Source organism: Pteropus medius, unplaced genomic scaffold (genome assembly GCF_902729225.1).
Source record: "Pteropus medius unplaced genomic scaffold, Ma_sr-lr_union100, whole genome shotgun sequence".
Lineage (NCBI taxonomy): Eukaryota > Metazoa > Chordata > Mammalia > Chiroptera > Pteropodidae > Pteropus > Pteropus medius.
The window spans coordinates 46,826,691-46,841,409 of NW_024340849.1; the positions used below are offsets into that span (position 1 = coordinate 46,826,691).

The 14,719-nt window shown below is 39.8% G+C and overlaps 1 pseudogene; it reads left to right on the forward strand.

Moving 5' to 3' along the window:
* The first annotated feature begins 324 nt into the window (after window positions 1–324).
* Window positions 325–425, forward strand: LOC120590972 (uncharacterized; annotated as a pseudogene).
* Window positions 426–14,719: the final 14,294 nt, after the last annotated feature.

Sequence of the window (14,719 nt, forward strand, 5' to 3'; positions counted from 1 at the left end):
TCCCTATCAGCAGAGAAGTCACTGTAAGTCCCTCCACTAACCAGATACTCTGGAGATGAGGGAGGAAAAGCTAGAGCTAGAGAAGTCTGCCTAGACAGAATATATTGTGAGGAATAACTAAACATTTCCAAAGTTAACTAGACGGAACTGAATAAAGTTTGGCTCCTTCCCCTATGCAGAAAGTCCAGGTCATCAAAAATAAATAAATTGCCTATAGCCATGCCACCCTGAATACGCCCAAGCTAAGCTGGGTCAGGCCTGGTTAGTATTTGGATGGGAGACCACCTAGGAATACCAGGTGCTGTAGGCTTCAAAATAAAATAAGCCTATGGCCATGCCACCCTGAACACGCCCAAGCTAAGCAGGGTCAGGCCTGGTTAGTACTTGGATGGGAGACCACCTAGGAATACCAGGTGCTGTAGGCTTCAAAATAAAATAAAATATTAAAATAAAATAAAATAAACTACATTTGTATTATAAACATCCAAGTTATAGTTTGAACAAATGTATAACCATCCTACACTTCCATGTAAAGAGAAATTTCACTTTCTCTGAATTAGCCTACAGAGATGGTGCCCCTGAGACTGATCACAGTCTGCCTTAAGGTCGGAAAATTTGGTTGATTCTTGTGTGGTTCTTCTGACACAAAACTTGGACACTCATCAAGGCTTTCTGCTATGTGTAGGCTGAAATGGGAAACTAAGAAAATAGTAATGACTGAAAATTAGATTTAAATGGATAATAAAATAATTTATTCTTGTGCAGTTTTTTGTTATTCTGTTGACAATGAGAAACTGAGTCAGAGGCACCATATTTTGATTCTTTCTTGACTTAGTTTAAAAACATATGTCTAAAGATTTATTCAGAGATAGGAAATTAATTTGTAGACATTCTTTTCCTTCTGAAATCCCACTAAGATGATAATAAAAAGTTGGGATTTTTTTAAAGAAATAATCCCTCAAGTATGAAAAAAGTGACAACAAAATTTGGATGGTAAAAGCAAATGGAAGAGTGATAAGTGACTTAGTAAACCCAAGGAAATCGAATCGTATATCAGCAATGGAAAAAGCTGGGGAGAAATATCATATACAGTCATCCCTCAGTATCCATGGGGAGACTGGTTTCAAGACCCCCTTGGATACCAAAACTTGAAGATGCTCAAGTCCCTTATATAAAATGGCATAGTATTTTGCCATAACCTACATACATCCTCCCATATACTTTAAATCATGTCTAGATTACTTATAATAACTAATACCATATGAATAGTTGTTATACTGTATTGTTTAGGGAATAAGACAAGAAGAAAGGTTTAATGCATACTCAGTCATCATTGGCCTAACTACATAGTACACATCAGCAACAAATGTAATTTTTTTTAAATATTTTGATCTTAGGTTGGTTGAATCCACTCGTGCACTGATGCAGGCTAACTGTATACCAAAGGATTTCCAAAGGACTCGGGAATTACAGCATTAGTGAGGAATAAATGAGAATGGTTGCATGTTTAGTGAAAAAAATTCCCCACCTTCTTCTTAATTCTGTGCAGTGGAAACTCCCACTCTCTCATCCCAGCAGAAGACAGAAGACGTATTCTCTGGGCAGATAAAACAGAGGGTCTCTGGAATAAAGTGTCCAGAAAAAGGGACATGTGTATTTGAATTTATGACAGAGGGAGCATTGCAAGTTCACTGTTGCCCGTCTGATCATGTGCAGTGGTATTTCATCATGGTTTTAATTTCTATTTTACTGATTATCGGGGAGGTTGAGTGCCTTTTCATGCGATAGTTAACATTTGGAATACCTTTTATAAAATGTCTGTTCAAGTCTTTTGCCCATTTTTTATACTGGTAGTCTCTTTTTCTTATTGATTTACAATAGTTTTTTTTAGATATTCTGTATGTACAGAAATTTCTCATTTTAAATTTAGTCAAAGTATCAATCTTTTTCTATATGCATAGAGCTTTTTGTGTTTTGTATAAAAAATCTTTCCTGTCTGAGGTCATGAGGATTTTCTCCCAAATGAACTTGTAAAGCCATTTATAGTTTTATCTTTCCATTTAAGTATAATCCTCCTGAAATTTATTTTTATGGATGGTATGAGTTGAGGGTATAATTTCATTTTATGGTCATGTGGATACCCAACTGTCTTAGGTCTGTTTTTTGAAAATACAGTCCTTTTGTCACTGTCCCATTGTATACTTCTGTCACAAATCAGATGACCATATGTATGCTTCTATGTTTCTGGGATCTTTTTTCTGCTCTATTTGTTTGTCTATCCTTGTATCAGTCCTACACTGTTTTAATTACTTTTATTTTCTAGTAATAAATTTGGAATTTGTTCAGATCTTGACTAATAATTTTAATAAACCCCAGTTTTCCTGGATACTTTGGATTCATCAAGTTTTTCTAACAGCCCCACCCACTTTCCCCTTGGCCATTTCAAGCCCAGGATCCAAATCCTTGCCCAGTTACTTATGTTGCAAACTTCTTAAGTTAATATGGTCATACAGGACACTTGTTGCTTTTTAGTATATAATATAACCACCAAAACATTTAAGTTGGGTGAAGGTTACCTACAACATTGCTGCTAGATTATAATGAAAGTATATCTCAAAACAGATTCTGTCACACATAGAAATATTGAACAAATAAACATTTATTTGTGAGCAGGCACATAGTTCATAAGACCTCTTTTGTAAGGTCTATGAAACCCAAAATCAACTACTACCCTACAGGAAAAAGTCCCCCTGAGGCAGATGCAATAATTTTTCAGTGGCAGGAATCTGTTACCCTGACTACATATTAGGCAGCCAAATTTCCTGCTAATAGGAAGTTATGATACAGGACTATTCATAGCTCACGCTCTGGATCTCAGCTCTAAGTATACAGGTCATAGACCTTTCTAGTTCTTATACCTGTCGATGCAAAAATAGTGTCTCTACAATATTTTAGCCCATCTTTATAACTCAAAGACCTTTAATTTCTCTAGTTCACATAAAGTCCAAGTCTTGTTCTCCCTGGCCAAGCCATTTGCCACTGCAGAGGAATCTGTGTGTACCCATACCTCTGATGATGTCTTCACACAAGAGAATAACAAAGAACGTCTCTTGCAGCTATGCCCACTGGAAGGATTTCTTATCCTACTGCCCTAGAAGCTGCTCCTAAGCAAGGCTGTAGTGTAGCAGCAATCGTTTATGCCTAACACCAAAATTGCATGATAAACCATCTGTAAACCAGACCTGAAGATTCTCTCCTTCTGCCACCTAATGATAGGAACACCTCACCCCTATTAAGCCACAGGTTTGAGTTGGAGCACAAGCATTGCTGTCACAGAGGTTATTACCATGAGATTCTGGGCCACCTGTTTATATAATACATGAGTTTTCCGAGCCCGCTTGAGCTGACCTGGAATGCAGCATTACCTTCTTAGTTTATAATGTGGCAGATCTGATAATATCAGTTCATGATGGTCAGCTCTGGACCTGTAGGTATGTCTGGTTAGGAAGTCTCTACTGGGGCGTGGTAGCACACCAGGAGTTGTATTTCAAATGCCAAGTAGTTCTCTTCTGCAGACTGGTATTACTTCAGAATTGTAAGAATTTCCCATGGAAATATTCTGCTGAGTAAAATAGTCTGATGGAAGGGTAGCCTGGACCTTCCATAGAGCCTTCTCTTGCTCTGAACCCCACTTAAGACTAGTAGTCTTCTGAGTTACCCAATAAATAGGTCAAAGTAGTATTCCCAAGTATGGGATGTGCTGTATCTCCACAATCCAAAGAGTCTCACTAAGTGCCTTTTTTTTTTTTTTTTTAACTGGTAGAAGATGTGAGGAGCAGCCACTTCCCCTTTTCCTTAGAGGGGATTTCCCTTCTTTCACCAAACCATCAGAGCCCTAAAATCTTCACCAAAGTGTCAGATTCTTGCATCTTTTTTGACATTTATCTCTCATCCTTAGCCACACTTGTATTTCACTAGGGCATCTAAAGTTCTTGCCAGTTTATACTCACCAGGTCCAATTTGCCGGATATTATCAATAGAGTAGACCAGCATGATGGTTTGTAGAATGTCAAGATAGTCAGTGTTCCCATGGATTACATTATGACAGAGAATAGAATAGCTTAAGAAATTACTGGTATACTTTTCTATAAAAGTAAACTGCTTTTTATCTTTCCTGTTGATGGTCATTGAGAGAAATCCATTTGCCAGATCAATGTCTGCATGCTGAGTGCCAAAATAGGAGCTAATCTGCTCCAAGAAAAGTATGTATGTATGTATGTATGTATGTATGTATCTATGTATGTATGTATTTACAACCATTGCAATTGGCTAGCCTTTGTGTAATTTACAGTAACCTACTGGCATCTGCTATGATACATCTAAGTTGTACAGGAACCAAACAGGGAATTTGACAGGATATGATGGGGCTCAAACCCCTGCATCTTTTGTCTTTGATGGCAGTGCTAGTTGCCATTAAGGTTCTCAAAATGTGGTATTGCTAGTTCCCAAGATGTGGTATTGCTTCCGGTTTCCTTCCTTGGCTAAGCAATGAAAAGGGAAGCTCCTGTAACCCATTGGCTGAGAGTACCCCACTGGGGTTAACTCCTGCATGTCCAGGTTACACATGCATAGGTTCCAAGGAGGAGGTGCCCATGGAGGAGCCCCAAGCTGTCATCCTAGAAGCCCTGGGATAGAAATTGAGAGGCTGTTGACATGATCTTGTTAAGATGCAAGACACTGTCAGGTCGCTCCTCCACAAAGCTGTTCAGAGCCTCTATCATGCGAGTGGCTGCAGCTGTAGTTAGAACATGGTATGGGGCCAGGAAATTTGAAGTTGCTCCAGAAGTATTCAATACACTGAATACTTAGCATGCTAGGAGGCAGATACAGAAAGAGACATATTCTCTTCTGAACTGTGAGTTCTTTAAAGGCAGGAATCCTTCTCTGGACTTCCTTTAATAGCTAACACAGGAGGGTCAGGAAGACTTATTCAATAACATTTGTTGGTTGCATAACTAATAAATTAATTAAATGAGAAAACAACATTGGGTGAAAAGATCCAGATCACGTTAAAAAGTATGGTAAGTGTGATGGCCTGCTGAAATGTGAAAGGGTTAAAGAATAATTAAAACCTGAAACTGGACAAAGGAAGTCTATAACTTAGGCCTAGTTTCTGGAACCCCTAACCACATTCTGTTAATCATGAAACTTGTAACAATGAGCTCATACGCTAACTGCCAATTTTAGCCTGTGTAACCCTGCTTGCTTGCGTGGCATGAAAAATAATCAATTGTATATAAGCTGAAAATTACTGTTTGGCCATCGCCCATGGGAACACTGGCTATTGTCCATGGGAACATAGGCAATCACCCATAGGAACATAACATTCTAACACAAGCTTTCTGCTTCTGTACTTCCCGCTTGCACACCTGACCAGTGGGTTGACAGGTAGTGAATAGGAGAAAGATGGACCTTTGTGTTTAAGACAGAATGAGGAATAGGATTTAGGGCTTAAAAACCTTGTATCTTGGCATTTCGGGGCTGCTCCTTTGCAAGGACAGCCGCCGGCTAATAAACTGTCTCCTGGTTAAGAGCACTCAAGTTGGGTCTGGTTATTCTGGACACAACAGTAAGGTTGGATTTTTCCATACCTAACAAGCCTGAAATAAAAAGTACTGCTGAGTCAGGTTTGCTAGAGTGGTCCTGGGTGCAGATTAGAGGAGGTGACAGGCGACGGTGATATGTTCTGACACAGACTAAAGAATACAGCACAGCCTGGCTCCCAGGACCAAGGCCAATGGCCAATGGCTCCCAGGACCAAGAGGTTTTAGATAGGCCCCATATTACTGATAGAGAGACCCATTTTCTTGCATCAAATTTCTTAAATATATAGTCAGAGCTAAGAAATTGAAGAAATCATCAGGAGATAAATGCAAATATTAGCCCACTTCTTCAAAAAGGCTGGGTGGCTTCCTGTGGCAAGGGACCATATCTGGAATGTCTGGTGGGACTGCAGGGGACTTTCTGTGTTTCCTGCCCAGGCACAAGGAGGAAGGGCAATTGGAAGAGGAGGCACACTTTAGTTTGTGACCATCAAAGTTTTGAGCCAAAGCTTTAAGCCTCTTTTCTCCCCAATGGGGAAAAAAATAGAGGTTCAGTCACCAGACAAATGATAAGATAGACATCTTTAGCTGGGCCAAAGTTAAAGTGGCTGGTTTATGTAGAAAACAGAATAGAATGAGAGAAAGAGAGGGATGGAGAGAAAAGAAGAAAGAAAAAAAGAATAAGATGAGAGAGATTTTTTTTAATTGGCTATTTGGAGGCAGAAAGCCACAGTTCCATCATTACCAAACTATTATTCCAGATAAAATGATTAGTCCCAGTGGGGAGCAGTAACTTCGGACTTTGGAAATGAAATTAAGGCAGTGGTAAAAGCAATGTGTATTGCCTGGGTAAGAAGTGGCTTGTGCCCCTGCCATTCTTGCAAACACCCTGCCTGGGGCAGCCACGCTTGGTCTTATGGCACGTGTGTGAAACACTCCTTGAAAGACAGTATCACCAGGAGAGCAGTCATTTCACTCCATTAACACTAGCAAACTTGTTCAATATTGAAATACAGCATCATTAAGTTTAACTCGAAAGTATGAATGCCTCCTTTCAAGGAAGAATAAGAAAAGTTTGACTTTTTTAACAGTATGACCATCAATGAGTAAATTCAGAAGAATATTTGAAACAAACAATAAAACCATAATCTCAATTGAGTTACAAACCCTCTACGTGCCTGCTCACTTGCTCACTTGCTTGAGGTGGACACAAAGGGATACATTATTCATAGCTCCATCTTTTTTCTAACATTTCTTTTACATCTCCTACTTCTGAACAATTGAGTATAGAAATAAGCAATTTGGAAGCACTCTTTTTTAAACTCTAAAGTGTCATATAAATGAAAAGTATTATCATTTCCAGTTTTAACTCTAAACCAGAGTGTGATGTAACTCCTCAGATATCTAAAGTTTAAGAATGGATGGACTGAGAACACAGTATAGTTACATTTTTAAAATGTCCAAGTGAAAAAAACAGCTTTGAAGGGTGAATCAATAGTTATTTATTTATTTAATTAGTTAGTTAGTTAAATTAAAGAAAAGGGGTCAAGTAGTAGTATATAATAGAATACCAAAATGTAAGTTTTGGCTGAGACCCTAAGATGAGGAAGATCATAGACCAAACAAAGATTCCAAATAAGAATGCTAACTTTTAGGGTAGGTGGTGAGAAATTTTAACCCTCACCTATATGAAAGGTCAGAATGTGTGGAGACTGGAGAAATGTGTTCTAGGACTTTTAGGGAGCTGTTAATGGGCTTCAAGTCCCAGTCCCTGGAGGGAGGAACGGGGGATGCTGCCCTCAACTGAGGCTACTGAGAGAAGCATGAGAGGGACCACATGGAGAGCTTGGTTTGTGTTTCATGTGGTGGGGGTCCAGGAAACTGGAGTCTTATTCCCATGTGAGAAATATAATGGGTGAGAGATGCAGTAACTATGTCAATAGCCGAGCAGAGGGAGAGGTGGCTGTGTGGGGAGCCTGCATGCCTGAGAAAAGGGGCATGAATGCTTCCTGTGGAACAGACATGAGCCCCACCTGTGAGAAAGCCATTGCAGGCTAGGTCTTGTCCAAGAGGGCCACCTGGAGGGACAAAGAGCCTAGGTACTGCTGGACTCCCATGGCTTTGAGTGAAACACGATGAGCCAGAAGGAAATTATATCCCCCAATTAGAGAACCGCAAGTGGGAAATGCCCACCCTCATGGATGGCTGGAGAAAGACTTCTGAGGGCCCTCTACAAATGCTTTTGCAACAAGGACTCAGCCTTAAACATCTGCCAGCACCAGAGAGCAAGCAGCCAACTCATGACAGTGTCAATTTAATCTTGATCATTCCTTCTCTTACCTCCTCATTCTCCCCATGGAACGCCCAACCCTACAGGTGTCAAGAGCCATAGTTAGCAAACTGAAGAGGTTTGGGAAGAAATAAAACATTCGATGGGGAAAGAGAGAAGCACTCCCTTCCCAAACTATAGGCTTTCTACCTAGTAGAGGAAAATCCCCTCAATTAAATCAAATTTGAGTTTAGAAAATTTCAGGGGACTGGAAATGCTCATTTCTGTATTGAGAGGATTTGCGTTACTTAAGAGCAACCTACAAAGCTATAGTGCTGCCAGAATTTTTATCCAGGTACAGAGAAAAACTAGTCCCACTGAATAGATTTAAAAGAACAGTGGCAGATACCACAAAATTATTTTATAATGATACCCCATGGATCATGTCTGTTCAAAATACAGGTTACAAATATTCAGAAGACAGAAATAAAACTTTGAAAAACTTGATATCTTCCCAAATACCTCTGTTATTACTTTTAAATATAGGTTGTTTTTTCAAATGATAAAAGTCGACTCGTGAGAATTTAGAAATTACATAAGAATATTAGAAGAAAACGTAAAACTCCCACACTATCCTACCACTATTTCTATCTTAAAGTGTGAATAGAAAGTATTCTCTTTGAGTGAGAAAAAAAACGTACTCAAATGTTCCTATTATTATCCTTAAATGGTGTGATTATAAGTCTTTCCTCTCTTTTTGCCTGTTTGTGGAAGTGGACAGATGTAATTGTCTCCCCAGCTCACTGCCCACGCCATCCCAACCACTTGTCTGCACTTGGCTGGAATTGGCCTCCCCGTCTGTGAATCTGGGTACATCAGAGCTGCCGTGTTCTCAGGCGATGCCACTTTTGTTGCCATTCTCCACCGGTCTAAAGACGGAACGCAGGTGCCCGGCTAGCTCAGTTGGTAGAGCACAAGACTATTAAAAATGGAACACGGATCCACACCAGGACAATCAGAGGCCTTCCCTGGGAATTTGGCAGTAGAACAAAGATGTGTATGTTTATATTCATTCTTTCTGGGTGTTGCAGATAACAGCTTTTTCCTCCTCTTTGAAATGGGAAACAGAGAGAACAAGAGATAACCAATGAAATTGACACCAGAGAGAGGCATAGCTGAAAGGTGAGAGAAGATCTTGGCTGCATTTGAGTCTCTGGTTCTGATTCATCCCTGTGGTCCATTTGCATTTCTCTCTGTGGTTTTTATGTGATGTGCCCAGATCCTAAAAATAAATTTCCCCGTTTTGTTAAAGCTTGTTCCTGTTAAATTTCTGTAATCTAAAAACTAATTACAGTAATGAATATCTTTACATTTTCTAATTTTGCTTTTTTGAAAAAAAAGCATGTATACTTGCTTAACTAGCATTTTCCAAGGACATAGGACTACCTTTATTCAAATGTGGGATCTGGGTCCACTCTTAGGAGACACGAGAGGAAAAAAGCACACTGGCTATATCCTTTTCATTCTATCTCCATATTTGTGCATTTTGTTTGCATTTCAATTAAAAAGAAAAATCACAAACAACAGCTGAGAGTATGTGTGTACATGTATGTGTCCATGCATGCATGTGCGTGTGCATGTGTGTATATGTGTATGTGGCTCACTTGTGCTCTTTCTCTGGTTTCGGTTAAAAGTCAACACTGACTTCTTATATATCTAATGGTCTCCAGGCTTTTTGGCATAAGCTGCTGGAGCTAAGACCTCCCTCCATTACTTTTTACTGTCCATTTACCCGCTAAGAGGAGGGTAATACAAAAGAAGTTTGGTCCAGCCCCAAAGGGTTATACTGTGCTGGCTTTGTCTGATAGTTATACTTTAGCCTCTAAGGTTTGCTTAGAATAACTAGAGTAGCTCACTCCTTGGGATGCCTGCTGCCCCCAGCCCCATATCAGTACTTATTACCGACATCAAGTGAATGGGGAGGGCCAGATTTCCACACTGGCACATGTGACTCTCCTCTCCCTACAGCCACAGGTCTTGTTATACCAGGAGGAACATTTGACCCAACTGAGTTAGTCAGGTTCTCTTTTGTGGAGACTCCAGATTGTTGGTTCGAGGCAACAGAGCTGAGAGTGATCACCTAGAATCAAGGCTGGTAAGACCATCTTTGTTGTACATACGCCATGTCAGAGAAAGCCATCTGTAGATGCAGATAAATGAGGCAATGGAGCTGAGAGGAGCAGAAAAGAGATTATGGGCTCCACAGAGGAGGGGCTCATAAACATGTAACCTCTGTGTATGGATTTTCTAGGGCTGCCATAATGAAGTATCCCCATTGCGGGGCTTAAACAACAGAAACATACTGCCACAGTTCTGGAAGCCAGCAATCAAGGTGTCAGCAGGCTAGTTTCTTCTGAGGCCTCTCTCATTGGCTTGTACATGGTTGTTGCCTCACTGTGTGTCCTCATGTGGTCTTCCTGCCGTGTGCATCTGTGTATCTTAATCCTCTCACAATGACACCAGTCATAGGATTAGGGCCCACTGACATGACTTCATTATACCTTAATTAACTCCATAAGGCCTTATCTCTAAATACAACCACATTCTGAAGTACGGAGGGTTAGGACTCCACCACATGACTCTTCAGTTCCTGAGTGTAGCCCCACATGGGGTCTGGTTGTACCTCCCATTCTAGAGGTACAAGATAATGAATTCTAATGTTTGACTTGTGATGATATGAGCAGATTTGTGCTCCTTTCAACCAAATAATTCCTAACAAACATAATTACTCTTCTATAACAAAAACGGCTTATATGATTCTCCACGATGTGAGGACCAGAATTGCTAATTCTGCCTTTATACACAAATTTTAAATAGCAACAATTTGCAGGTAACTCTCGGGATTTTTATTTTAACTGAGCTCAACCTTCCCGAAACCTCTTCTCTTCCAATTGAAAGCTATCTTCTGGCTTCTGCGAATCCGAAATGCTGTCACTAGCATTTCTGCTATCACTAAGGCCATCTTTCACAGATGTTTAGAAGTTACCCTGTGGTTACCACTTTCTGAATTTTGTGATGTTAGATGAATTGTCCTGTTTACATACTTTAATTTCTCAAGGACATAGAGAATAGCTTTTGGATAGAGGAGTAGAGCGGGTTCAAGAATTTCAGAGTTCGTTAAGGAAGAAGACATAACCAAGGGTGATAGTAGCACACACAAGTTTTATCTGGTGCTACTTTGACAGGATTTCATGCGGGGAAGTTCCTCATGGCATGAGACCATCTGAAGGCTACTGCGCAAGAAACCACCACTCATAACAGGAGGAAGGCAGGGGAACTCCCCAGGGAATAAGGGAATCATAGCAGGGGCTTACATGTGTAAGTCATGCTGTTCAACAGCATGGCAGGTGTCTCTGGGTCAGAGCTTGAAGGTCAGCAGCAGCCAGGGTCTTCACAACCCCAGGTTTATCTTATCTATGCCCAGCAGACGTTACACACAGTTTCTCAGGGTATGCCTTACCTACACTGAGTTGCCTTTAGAGAGATGCATTTTTCCAGGACTCTGTGCAACTATTATATATGGTCTTGTGGGCTGATTGCTTTATACGTGAGAATAAATCTGTTTCTTTCACACATACACATACACACACACACACACACACACACACACACACACACACAAGCTGGCTTTAAATGGCTAAAAATCTGCTTGTTTGGGTTATGTCTAAAACTATCATATGTAGAAAGATTTGAGTTTGGTACCAACAGGCTTTTATACTCATGGGTCTCAGTCTGTGGTGAAAAAACAAACAACCTAGCGGCCAGCATACCAAGGCCATCATTGGCTCATTTATATAACAAGGAGGCAGGAGAGGTTGGAAAGAAGAAAGAGAAGGTAGGTAATACACATTTAATTCTTTTAAAAAGAAAAACCACTTTTGGGCAGAAACATGGCGGAGTGAGAGACATCCTCAGATCTCTCCCCTTGAAACAACAATAAGCTGACCATCTAAAACTCAACAAAAAACACCCAAACTGCACATCAGCATGTCTTAGCGTGGGATCTGTGCATAAGAGCTACCACAGGTCAGAATCTCTGGTGTCGGTCAGTGGACTGGGAGAAACAAAGAAGCTGACTCTCGGAGCTCCTTGCAGGAGGAGGGGTAGGGGTGAAGGTACAATGATTTCCCTGATCGGCCCTGCCTGGGACTGCTGTGAGCCTCTCGCACTGGGCGGAAGAGCCCAGTCATCAGGGCAGAAGACACAGAAGGACCCAGAAAACAACAGTTGAATTTAACCGGCCCTGGTTACAAAACCGAAGCTGAGCTGCAGCCCCCAACTCCCTACCCAGAGGACCCCTCCCCCCATATCCTCCGAGACTGGTCACCACAGAACTCAAGGGGAATCTGAGCAAACGCTGCTGAGACTGTCGCTGACACTGACAGGGACTGAAACTGAGAGTAGCGAGCGTGATAAAACATCTACAAGAAAAAATTGTTTAAAGGTTTTATATAAGCAGGGATCCAAGAGGCTTAGACGCCACCTACTGGAAACCAAAAGAAAAGCACCTTCTCTGCAACGGGCTAAAGAGAGACCTTTATATTATAATCCTTCTTTCTGAAAGAAAAAAAGAAGAAGAAGAATACAATTCCATCAATGCCCAGGCAGAGAAATAGTCCATTTTAAGCATGGTGTCCATGTCACCATGAACAACCAAGGTGACAAGGCATCTCAGAAAGAAAGAGAAAAATCTCCAGAAAATAAGCTTACAGACATAGAAATATGCAACTTAAATAACAGAGAATTCAGGATGGTACTTCTGAAAAAACTCAATGAGTTCTGAAACGAGTCATATCAACAATTACAGGAATTAAAAAAACAACTAGATGAGCAGAGCAAGGAGATTGAAACCCTCGAAAAGAACAGAATAAATCTTCTGGACATAAATATTGAAAAATAAATAAATAAAAAATTTAAAAAACACACTGCAAGAGTTGAAAAATGAAATAGCAAGTTTAGGAAATAGAGTTGACCAAATGGAGGAAAGGATCAGTGATATCGAAGACAGAAATCTATAAATAAATCAAAAGGAAGAAGAGATAAACCAAAGAATGAAAAATAATGAAAGAGAAATTCAAGAACTAGCTGATACCACAAGGAGAGGAAACATAAGAATAATGTGCATTATCGAAGGCGAAGAAAAGGAGCAGGGACCAGAAAGCATTTTCAGACAAATAGTTGACGAGAATTTCCCAAATCTGAGGAATGAGCTGGAACTTGGAATTCAAGATGTCAACAGAACACCCAATTATCTCAACTCAAAAAGACCTTCACCAAGACATAGCATATTAAAGTTATCAAAAATCAATGACAAAAATAGAATTCTCAGGGCAGCCAGAAAGAAAAAACTGGTTACTTATAAAGGTAAACACATTAGATTATCATTGGACTTCTCAGTGCAAACCTTACAAGCCAGAAAGGAATGGAATCGAAAATCTGAACTACTAAGTGAAAGGAACTACCAGCCTAGAATAATGTATTCAGCTAAACTCTCCTTTAGATATGAAGGAAAAATTAAGACTTTTCCAGACACACAAAAACTGAGGGAATTCTCCACTACAAGGCCTGTATTACAGGAAATACTGAAAGGGGTCAGTTCACTAAAACAAAATGACAAAAAAAAAATACACAATTAAGAGTAAAGTGACTATCGGGCAAATAGAAGCATAGGAGTGCAACCCTTACTAAGAACAGGGCATTATAAGCTTAAATAATAAGAAGAGAATTGTTATAACAAGATAGTAATGAACATTCAGCATACATAGGCACAAATTGAGATAACAATGACTGAAAAGGGGAGGAATCAAAGATCCAAATTCACAAAGCGAATGGAGATAAGGCACGCGCAGAAGAAAATGGACGACTATATTAATGTAACTATCCTTTACATATTCATAAGGGTAACCACATACATGCCAAAGATTCAGAACCCAAGTATATAACATAAAACAAAAAGGACCAGAGGGAAAACCCACAAAAGCCAACCTAAATTAAACAAACAAATAAATAAATAAATAAATAAATAAATAAATAAATAAATAAATAAATAATACAGAAACACAAGGACAAGGAAGCAATAGAAACACCGAGCGACCAGAAAGCAAAAGATAAAATGGCTATAAGATCTCATATTTCAATAGTTACCCTAAATGTAAATGGACTGAACTCACCAATAAAAAGGTACAGAGTTGCAGAATGGATCAAAAAACAAAACTCAACCATAGGCTGCCTCCAGGAGACACATCTCAGCTCCAAAAACAAATACAGACTCAAAGAGAAAAGGTGGAAAATGATATTTCAAGAAAATGGCATTCAGAGAAAAGCGGGAATAGCGGTACTAATATGAGACGAAATAGACTTCGAAATAAAAAAGGTAAAGAAAGATACTGAGGGACACTTCATAATGATAAAGGGAATCATGCACCAAGAAGACATAACACTTATTAATATCTATTCTCCCAATCAGGGAATCCCGAAATATGTAAAGCAATTAGTAACAGAACTAAAGGGAAAAACAGACCAAAACACTATCGTAGTAGATGACCTAAATACCCCACTGTTGGATATGGACGAATCATCCAAAATGAAAAGCAATAAGGAAATAATATCCTTAAATGACACATTAGTCCAACAGGACATAATTGACATTTACAGAGCCTTCCATCCCAAAACAGCTGCTTATACAGTCTTCTCTAGGGCACATGGAACATTCTCAGGAATCGACCACATGCTGAGACACAGAGATAGCATCAACAAATATAAGAGGGTTGAAATCATACTAACCTTA